Source organism: Adiantum capillus-veneris, chromosome 8, assembly GCF_014529385.1.
Source record: "Adiantum capillus-veneris isolate H3 chromosome 8, ASM1452938v2, whole genome shotgun sequence".
In the NCBI taxonomy this organism is placed as follows: Eukaryota; Viridiplantae; Streptophyta; class Polypodiopsida; order Polypodiales; family Pteridaceae; genus Adiantum; species Adiantum capillus-veneris.
The window spans coordinates 18,658,554-18,669,700 of record NC_140938.1 but is presented as its reverse complement, the minus strand read 5'-3'; the positions used below and the strand labels follow the sequence as shown (position 1 = coordinate 18,669,700).

The 11,147-nt window shown below is 40.0% G+C and overlaps 1 non-coding gene and 1 pseudogene across 1 annotated transcript; one reads left to right on the top strand and one right to left on the bottom strand.

Annotated features, from left to right (window-relative positions):
- The first annotated feature begins 482 nt into the window (after nucleotides 1-482).
- On the top strand, nucleotides 483-1,971 carry LOC147451753 (uncharacterized; annotated as a pseudogene).
- LOC147451754 (U2 spliceosomal RNA) lies at nucleotides 1,717-1,915 on the bottom strand. The gene has a single exon (XR_015189069.1). It is a non-coding gene; the product is annotated as a U2 spliceosomal RNA (small nuclear RNA).
- Nucleotides 1,972-11,147: the final 9,176 nt, after the last annotated feature.

Here is an 11,147-nt window from a genome sequence, read left to right as displayed (position 1 = left end):
AATCCACACGTCTCAAATGATGAAAAGAAGCTGCCATTGCATAGAGAAAATTTAGTTAATTGAAAGGTTGTCCCACACATGAGCTATAGGCTCAACTTGCCGGTTGGCCAATACTCCCTCTTGAGACCAAATCCTTAGCGAAAGAGAATAAAAAATCCCCCCACCATAACCACTTTTTTAAAACAATTTTTGATGCAATAGGAAATATGCCTAGGGTGGTACGGCCTCCTCCGTTCAGGCATGGTCATTGTCTAAGATCTTTTTCTGATACCATATTTACATAGATAAAAACCTCGAGCAAAAAAGGCTTATATGCAATTCCTCCTTAGAGGCTCGTTCCCATAAAGAATATTGGCCGCACAAAACATTACAAAGATGTCATTCCGCTTCAAAAAATAATGATGCAAGAAGTTTGGAAAGGCTCCTTCTGTGTTTGGCCGTCAACACTTCCTTGTGATTGTAGCTTGGTTTCCCATAGGAAGAGACTTGTGATGGAGAATTGCTTGATAGCAATGCCATACTTGGATACCCTTATATGGTGGAGAGAGAGAGAGAGAGAGAGAGAGAGATGTACAAATGCACAATGGAAGGTGTCTTATACAACCAAGTGTATGGAGAACTTGCAGGAATACTTCTTAGATACTATCCCATATTGCCCCCCCTTTAGCTCATGGGTGAAGTGAACAGTTTAGTAGATGACTTCTAGTGGAAAAGAAATGGGTAAACAAGGAAAAAAACTAACATGGTCTTTGCTAGATTCAAAGGTGATATGGATCGACATGATCAAAAGCAAACAATCCACACATCTCAAATGACGAAAAGAAGTTGCCATTTCTTAGAGAAAATTTAGTTAATTGAAAAGTTGTACCACACATGAGCTGAGCTTCAGGCTCAACATGTTGGCTGGACAATATTCTCTCTCGAGACCAAATCCTTAGCAAAAGAAATTAAAAAATCCCCCCACCATAACCACTTTTTTAAAACAATCTTGGATGCAATAGGAAGTATGCATAGGGTGGTATGGCCTCCTCCGCGGAGGCATGATCATTGTCTAAGATCTTTCTATGATGCCCTCCCATTGGTATCGAGCCATTCCGTTGAGGGGCGACAACTTCGATGAGAGAGAGGTCTTGGCTTGTCAGGATTCCGGTGCGTATGGTTTATGCAAACTTCATTACCAAGGATTTAGGACCTGCATCAGATGCAACCTCAACATGCGCTTTGACAGGATGCAAGAAAGTAACACTTTCAATAAGTGATGCAAAAGCCAGCATGCCATCTCTTGAAACACAACCTCCAGTAGGCCTAAGAGCCTTGCAATCTCAATGCAAGATGGAATCACCGTCACTGATAGGGGCATCTGTCCTTCTCGCCCATGTTGCTTGGCACGCTACTATTATTCTGCCTAGTCTGGGCAAAGCCGAGATGCTCAAGTGCGTGGGATGAGCCTTGGAAGCCCTTCTTGCAGTGTGTGCTTGTATGCCTAGACATGACACCCTTTGTTGGGCTAGAGTTGTTCTGCTCGAGAGATGGTAAACTTCACCGGTCATGCTCTCTGATGTGCTATCAAGCCTCTTTTTCTCTGAGCAATCCCGATTGGCATGTCTCAAAGCAACGAAATCCAATTCGTCATCAGCCACTGCTCATCACAGCAGACAAGTTTCAAAGCGTTTTGTGGGGCCATCGCAGAAGAGATTTGAGTTTGAAAATTTGGAAGGGGGGTGCGCCAGGCCTCTGAGGCAGTGCAATACAGAGGCGACGCGCGCAGCCCCCGGGCAGCAAGCTGCCGGGAGGGGGCTGCCCCCGTGAGAAAAATTAGGTTAATATCATGTGGCCCGATGGACCACGTATCAGATATTAAACTGATAAGAACAGATACTACACTTGATCTTAGCCAAAAGGCCGAGAAAGGTATGCGCTACCCAGCGTGCTCTCTCTGGCTTTTATACCTGCTCCGCCCCACGGCTTGCCCTGTGGGACTGATGCCACGCCGGCCTTATTGCATTGAGATAATTCCCTACTTTTGGAGTCGTGGGTGCATATACAAGCCACCAGAAAACTGCCTCTCTCCTAGTGCCGCGGCAAAAACACGTACCCGACGATCCTACGTGTGTTTACACATCATGATAATAGCCAAGAAGGAAGAATGATACTCAAAAGGTATGCGTGTCGCAATTTTCTATCTATACCTCATGGCTATCTAGTACACTAGTAGAGATGAAAACCATGCTCGTATGTACTTCTTCTTCCATCTCCATGCCCACTTGTGTTTGTGTGATTCTTCACTAGCGTCTTTAATGCTCTTGGTGGAGAGTGCCCATTACCAATGGTATTTCAAGAGCTACCTACCCCTTGCCATTGGTATGCATCTTTATCTTTCTGTCTAGTCGTTTGCTATTTTTTTCATGCTCATATAATGATTGATTGCAGGTGTTAAAAGTTGTTTGGTTAAGGCTATAAACGCTCTCCTCATCATTTTCAAGCCTAAAGTTTTTGCTCAAGTTGCCTAGTTTATTTCCATTAAACTCTAAGTAGTATCTCCGAATCGCCATCTTTTTTAATGAATACTTCATCCATCAAAAGAACGTGCTCTACTTTATTTCACTTTCTCAACTCAGTTTTGTGATGTCAGATACTATATCTATTTTTGTTAGGTGTGAGATTAGAGAGGATCGACTGCTTCTTTCGAGCTTTTTTAAAATGAAATGATTTTGGAATGCTACAAAATCAAAGTTCATGGTTATGCTTCGGCTTTAACACTACCCTGCATCCATCTTCGGCTCCGAGTCAGGATTCTGTGAGACTTTTGAGCTTTGTTACTTACCTCCTTTGCACTTCTACGAAGGCGATGTGGAGAGCTTTGACACACCTTATGGCCATAACCTCAATGGGACGTGTTCCCAACTCAAGGAGAAGGAGTATATAAGGTGTTTATATCTTGACTTGGCATAAGGAAATGCGAACAATCCAAAGCCTTTCCAAGTGGAGATACTAATGGTATTATAGCCCCATACTTCCTTGCCTTAAAGAAGTTTCTTTGCCATTCCACAACTCTCTCCCTTTCCATAAGCTTCATGGGAAGTGATCCCAACTCAAGGAGAAGGAGTATATAGGGTGTTTGTATCTTGACTTGGCAAAACCTTGTAAGCAAATGCTAACGGTACAAACTCTTTCCAATGGAGATACTAATGATACAACCCCACATTTCAATGCCGTAGCAAAATATAGGCATTAGCAGGTGTCAAAGAGATATTTCATGAGAAGCTAACATTTGATATTGACACATGTTTTCAAATGCACAATAGTAGGCTCAGTTCATGGCTTCAAAATGATGCATCGAACATTCACGGCATTTGTGCTTGGTATGGACATTAAGGCCAAGGTACTTGAAGCTGGCTCTTGATTATAGGCAATGCATGGTTGTGGCATGGTTTCTCCTTGTTAAACAGTTTTCGCAAGCATATCTTGGCAATCACGGCATGTGTGGTTGGTATGAGCATTTAAGACAAGGTACTTGAAGCTGGCTCTTGATTTATAGGCAATGCATGGTTTCTCCTTGTTAACAGTTTTCGCAAGCATATCTTGGCAATCACCATCAAACTTTTAATTCTTTTTTTCCTGCATATCCTCAAGAACCATATGCTCCAATTTGTCAATTTCAGTCCATTATTAAGACCTTCTAGCTTTATATCTTACAGATCCTCTACCGTGTAAGGGGCATCTACACTGCATTCGGTTGAGCTTATAGTTTTTCTAACAATGAAATATATATATCTTTGAGTGATTACCAAAATCTACTTTCTTTTCAAATTTTGCAAAATTTGACCGATGCATGTGCTTTCTCATGAACTTTGATACAATTGTAAACAATTCCCATCTTTTCTTTGGAGAAGCCCATCTCTCTCTCTCTCTCTCTCTCTCTCTCTCTCTCTCTCTCTCTCTCACACACACACACACACACACACACACACACACACACAGAGGTGGATATTTGATCCTTGATTTATTGGAAAACATACATTTTCAATTGTGCTTGATCTACAAAACTCCAATCCATAATTTATCGACCAAATATCTCAAAATTTTGAAAACAAAAAATCTCAATTTTGAGTTTAAGATCCAAACACACTTCCACTTAGCTTGGATATGGATACCTTGGAAACATAAACTCATGTTGTGGACTCTCACACCTTGCTTTGAATGGAATTACGTCTGAAGAGGAACAATGAGTTGAATGTTGAACAAATTACAAGATTAATGAATTCAACCTTGAGAGTTGAGTTCAATCTAAGCTTTGAGGCTCAAAAATTGAGCTTGGGGTCTAGCTCAATATCTTACAAATCCTCTGCCATGTAAGGGGCCAATTTTTTAATTTCCCCATATATATATATATATATATATATATATATATATATATATATATATATATATATATATGTATTGAATGTAAAGAGAGAAGATATAGATGAGAGAGAACCAAATCATGACATCTACACTACATTCGTTTGAGCTTATAGTTTTTCTAACAATACAATACAAATATCTTTGAGTAATTACCATAATTTACTTTCTTTTCAATTTTTGCAAAATTTAGCCGATACATGTGCTTTCTCATGAGTTGAGTTCAATCTAAGCTTTGAGGCTCAAAAATTGAGCTTGGGGTCTAGCTCAATATCTTTAAAATCCTCTGCCATGTAAGGGGCCAATTTTTTAATTTCCCCATATATATATATATATATGTATATATGTATTGAATGTAAAGAGAGAAGATATAGATGAGAGAGAACCAAATCATGACATCTACACTACATTCGTTTGAGCTTATAGTTTTTCTAACAATACAATACAAATATCTTTGAGTAATTACCATAATTTACTTTCTTTTCAATTTTTGCAAAATTTAGCCGATACATGTGCTTTCTCATGAGTTGAGTTCAATCTAAGCTTTGAGGCTCAAAAATTGAGCTTGGGGTCTAGCTCAATATCTTTAAAATCCTCTGCCATGTAAGGGGCCAATTTTTTAATTTCCCCATATATATATATATATATGTATTGAATGTAAAGAGAGAAGATATAGATGAGAGAGAACCAAATCATGACATCTACACTACATTCGTTTGAGCTTATAGTTTTTCTAACAATACAATACAAAGATCTTTGAGTAATTACCATAATTTACTTTCTTTTCAATTTTTGCAAAATTTAGCCGATACATGTGCTTTCTCATGAGCTTTAATACAACTATAAATAATTCCCATCTTTTGTTTGGAGAAACCCATCTCTCTCTCTCTCTCTCTCTCTCTCTCTCTCTCTCTCTCTCTCTCTCACACACACACACACACACACACACATACACATAGGTGGATATTTGATCCTTGATTTATTGGAAAACATGCCTTTTCAATTGCGTTTGATCTACAAAACTCCACTTCATAGTTTATTGACCAAATATCTCAAAAATTTGAAAACCAAAAATCTCAATTTTGAGTTTAAGATCCAACCACACTTCCAGTTATCTTGGATATGGATACCTTGGAAACATAAACTCATGTTGTGGACTCTCGCACCTTGCTTTGAATGGAACTACAGTTGAAGCGGAACAATGAGTTGAATTCAAAGTTGAGAGTTGAGTTCAATCTAAGCTTTGTGTTGCAAAAACTTATCCTTGACCCCGTCTAGGCTCAAATCTTGAGCTTGAGGTCCAATGTAGCATCAACTTCATAATAAATTAACTACAAATATTTATAAGATTTGAGTCCTGCTTGAGTTAGCTATGCTTTATGCAAGTGATTTGGTGCAACTTGAGACTATGGTTTGGCATAGCTTGCCGATTTACTACCATATTACTACCGGTGTTTTGTAAGTGTGCATTGAAGATTCCACATTTTGTTTTGTGGCAGTGTTTGCTCTTTCTTAGAGCGTGTTTTTTGGTAGTGGTTTCGCTCTCAGGTGGAAGGTTGTATGCATATGCTTTTGGCGCCTGTTTGAGCGCATTATCAGATCTTGTACGTTATTTGTGGATACTGCCTTTGTACACCCTTTGAGGAGCCACTTTTGGCTTATACGGCAGTCCCGGTCATTTTTGAGACTTGGTCCTAAAGATAGCCATTTTTGAGACTTGGCTATACGTTTGTTGCATATCCTATGTTGAGAGGGTCGTGGTGAGGTTTTCTTGAGCTAAGGTATTCTCAAATGTGGAGATACCTTCGGAGATATAGGTAGCTGGAGTTACCCTTACGTGACCTCGCCCTAGGACATGTATAGAGTGGGATAGGTGCTCTTGATGCCAAGTTGGCGGTCTATCATCAGTGTGACAATTTATGCACCTCAATTAATCTCTATATTGTATGCCTTGTGAGTGGAATTGTCCTCTGTATGCACTTTGATTGACATATTGGTCAATTTGTCTCTTATATTTTGATTGATTTAGTCCCAAATATAAAGGAGACTCTGCCAAAATTTTCCCAGAATCTCTTGGACTTGTCATAATGTCTACTACCAACGAGCGTGATATCTATGACATAAAGAAGTTTGATGGCACTAATTTTTAGCTTTGGAAAAACCAAATGCAAATGTGCTTATCCAAAAGAAACAGAAATTGCCTATTATCTATGCGGCCCGAACTGAAGACATGAACTTGACTCACTTTCAGCGGGAAGAGCTTGATGAGCTATGTAGGTTTACCATTAAACTGCACCTTGCCGATTTAGTATACTTTCAGTGTTAGAATGTGATATTGCCTATGCTTTATGGCAAAAGTTATGCAACACTTATAAAAAAGATACGGCTAGTAATAAGGTTTTCATGATGCAAAAACTCTTTAACCTTCGCATGAAGGAGTCAGCCATTGTTGCCAGTCATATCAGTGACTTTGACTCTTTGTTTGCCCAAATTTTGATGAGATGAAAGCAATCTTCTTGCTTTGTTCGCTGCCACCATCATGGGATATCTTTTGCACAATTGTCACTAATATTGCTCCTAATGGTACACTCTTGTACAATGATGTCACTAGTTCTCTTTTGTCAGAGGAAATGCTCGAAAGACTATGAGTAGCTCTCATCATGGCAAAGCTCATCATGTGCAAAAGGATGATAAACAATGTAAAGGTTGTTCTTGGCACAGTGAATTCAAAAAAGAGGGCAATATAGATGCGTCAAAAAGTAGATCAAAGTCTCGTGGTCGCCGCAATATACAATGCCATTATTGTGATAAGTATGGTCACATAAAGAAATATTGTCATGCTTGGAAGCATGATAAGGGCAAGAGCAAAGTCAAGGATCATGATGTGAAAGACGAAAAGCCAAAGAGTTCAGTTAAGATTGAAGAGCTGAACATAGTTCAAGATGACAATGATGCGCAAGACATTAATGTGTTGACTGAACATTCAGACATATTTTGATGCACAAGAAACTTTGACTTTACAAAGTTCTATGCCAACTGAACTACTTGTTAGTGGTGAAGTGTCCCACACATGGGTTCTTGATTCGGGTGCTTTGTTGCATGTCACACCTCATAGAGATTGGTTTACTACATACAAAGATACCAATGGCTTTGTTACACTTAGTGACAGTTACTCTTGTGACATTGTGGGCATAGGTGCAATTGCCATGGAGATGGCTAATGGCATGAAGTTTATAATCCATAATGTGCGTCGTGTTCCAATCCTAACACGCAATTTGATTTCAGTTGGACGTCTTGATGACTTGGGTTACAAAGTCACTTTTCACCAACAGTCTTGGCGCATTGCTAAAGGTCATCTTATTATAGCCCATGGTTCAAAAGTTGGTTCATTATATCCTCTTTATGTATTTGATAAAAACAATGCTCTTTTTGTAACTAAGCTGCCAACCGTTGCTTTGTGCCATAGCCGGTTAGGTCATATGTCGAAGAAGGGAATGGAAACGCTTTCTCTTTTGGGCTACTTACCATCTTTATCATTTTCAAATTTTCCTTTTTGTGAGCACTGTCAATATGGAAAACAAACATGGACACATCGTACACATTCTTTTGAAAAAGAAAGCAAACCCTTAGAGCATGTGCACAGTGATTTATGTGGGCCTATGCCTTCTAAATCACATGGTGAAGCATCCTACTTTGTCACATTCATTGACAATGCAACACGACATGTTTGGGTTTATGCCATGAAGTCTAAAGATGAGACCTTTTCTTGCTTCAAGAAATTCTTATCTAGTGTGGAAACTCAATCTGAACATAAGTTGAAAGCTTTGAGATCAGACAATGGTGGAGAATATGTCTCCGAAGAGTTTACAGACTTCTACTCTCAAGTAGTGGAATGAAGCATGAGTTTACAGCTCCGGCACAAAATGGTGTTGCCAAACGAATGAATAGCACCATCCAAGAGAGGATAATGTCTATGCTATCAAAAGCCAATCTACCACAAGGGTTTTGGGCTGAAGCATTATACATTGCTGTGTATTTGATCAATAGATCACCACATGCCTCATTACAATTTCATGTATCGTTGTATGGTCAAGACACATTATGATAAACTTAGAACATTCGACTGTGAGACTTGTGCACATGTACCAAGGGAGTTGCGTGCTAAGCTAGATCTTAAGTTTAGGAAATGGGTGATAGCATGTTTAGGTGGTACCAAAAAGGAGTGTCTTGGACACTCCTTTGGGAGGAGATGAAATGGGTGGTGGATTATTCATTTTCATTTCATATAAAGGAAAGATAAAATCTTTTTGGCTGAGAGGTTGAATTTAGGCGGGCTGGAAATTCCATTTCACTTTAATACTAAATCTTAAAGTAGCAAACTGTCTGTGCATTTAAATTCCCTCTCACCGCCACTCCTCTGGGCTCTCTGCAACGCGGCCTCAATGGGTCCCTCCGCCTCTTGTGCCCATTCTCTCTTTCTCTCTCTCTCTCTCTCTCTCTCTCTCTCTCTCTCTCTCTCTCTCTCTCTCTCTCTCTCTCTCTCTCTCTCGGTCCTCCATAGCCGTTGCAGGTGCTTGCGGGCGCATCACAAAGCCATATCAACCAGCTCCTCATTGCTAGCCATATTTAGCTTCAACAAAACCTCTCTCTCTCTCTCTCTCTCTCTCTCTCTCTCTCTCTCTCTCTCTCTCTCTCCATGAGTACTATGGCACTATTTTGACTGTCTTCATTGTCGTGTCAATTGCATCCTCACACGTTCCACATGGAATCACATAATACTTATAATGGTAGTACAAACCCCCTTTACCTTCCTCCATTATCTGCTACACAGCATATCCCAAGGGATCTTCTACCGAGTCTACAAAACTATTGGGCGCTGTAAAGAAGAGAGAACAAAGAAACATGCAAAAAAGGATGGCACGAGCGTGAGAGGATGGTGACATTGATAAGCAGGAGGCAAAGAAAATATGTAAGGCAGTTGCTAAGTATTGGCGTAATCAAACAAACGGGCTTTTCGAGGGTCTTTAATGGAGCATTCTACAGCAACTTCTCAGTCATCCAACGTTCTCAGTGTTGCAACCCACATAGGAGACAGTTGGGAGGCTGATTTTCTCTAACATTTGTCATACATTGTTTGAGGTGAAGACTCCTCGTTCAAACAATGAGCTATTTTTGAAACAGGCTACTGTCATGGCATGCCTCAACGAAGTCAATGGGGCTGACAATGTAATGAGAAATAATGATGTTGCGAAGACAGTAGGACTTCATCGAAGATGTCGTTCGAAAGAGAATCTGCAAGAGGGCACATGTGGTGCATTTGGCGCATCTCCTCGATTTACCTCAGGTATATCATCCAGAACATCTTAAAAGTGTGTCACGATGCTTTACTTAGTAATTTTGGGTGCTTGCAAAAGCTTTGAATATAAGTGTCTCAAAGTGCTTCAAAATGCATCACTTAGAGCCTGCAAATGCTTGAAAGCGCTAGAAAAGTGCATCTCTGTGTGCATGAAAGTGCTAAAAAGTGCTTCATTCATGGTGCTTGAAAGTGCCACAAAGTACTTTACAGTGCTTCAGAGTGCTTTATAAACTCTAAAGTTCTTTGGAGTGCTTCAGAGTGCCATAAAGTGCCTCAGAATTCTCTTTAATAGCACTGAAGTGCTTTCAAAGAGTCCTTAAAGTGCACTTTAGAGTGCTTTCAAGTGCCCAAAGGTGCTTTAAAGTGTTGCGTAGTGCTTCAAAGTGTTTCAAAGCGCTTCAAAGTACTTTAGAGTGCTTGAGAGTGCTACAAAGTGCCTCAAAACGCTTTGAAGTGCCACAAAGTACTCAAAAGTTCTTTTAAAGTGCTACCAAGTAGTTTAGAGTGCTTCCAAAGTGCACCAAAGTGTTGGTAAAGTGCTTCAGTGTGCTATCAAGTGCCTCAGAGTGCTCTTAAAGTGCACTGAAGTGCTTTCAAGTGCCCCAAAGTGCTTTACAGTGCTACATAATGCTTCAAAGGGCACCAAAGTGCATGACAGGTTGCTTGGAAGTGCCACAAAGTGCTTCACAGTACTTTCAGGGGTCCTAAAGTGCTGCAAAGTGCTTAAAAGTGTTTCAAAGTGCTTTAGAGTGTTCTCCAAGTACACTTCAGAGTGCCTTCAAGAGCCCAAAAGTGTTTTAAAGTTTTGCATAGTGCTTCAAAGTGTTTCAAAGCGCTTCAAAGTACTTTAGAGTACTTCAGAGCGCTTGGGTACTTCAGAGTGCTTGAAAGTGCCACAGAGTGCCTCAGAGTGCTTTGAAGTGCCACAAAGTGCTTGAAAGTGCTACCAAGTAGTTTAGAGTGCTTCCAAAGTACACCAATGTAGTTCAAAGTACACCAAAGTGCTGATTAGTGCTTCAATGTGCTATCAAGTGCCACAAAGTGCCTCAGAATACTCTTAAAGTGCACTGAAGTACTTCAAAGTGCTTTCAAGTGTCCCAAAGTGCTTTATAGTGCTGTAGAGTGCTTCAAAGGGCACCAAAGTACATGACAGGTTTCTTGAAAGTTTCACATGGTGCTTCATAGTACTTTCAAGTGCCCCAAAGTGCTTTAAAGTGCTGCAAAGTGCTTAAAAGTGCTTCATAGTGTGTAAGTGTTGCAACTAGATTTCATTACTTTATAGTATTTTTAAATATCTTTTGTGTGGCAGAGGGATTTGTACATGCGGTTCCAGGAGGCTAATCCTAACATTAGGATATCCCTTAGATGCTTTGAGGGTCTGAAGCCATAC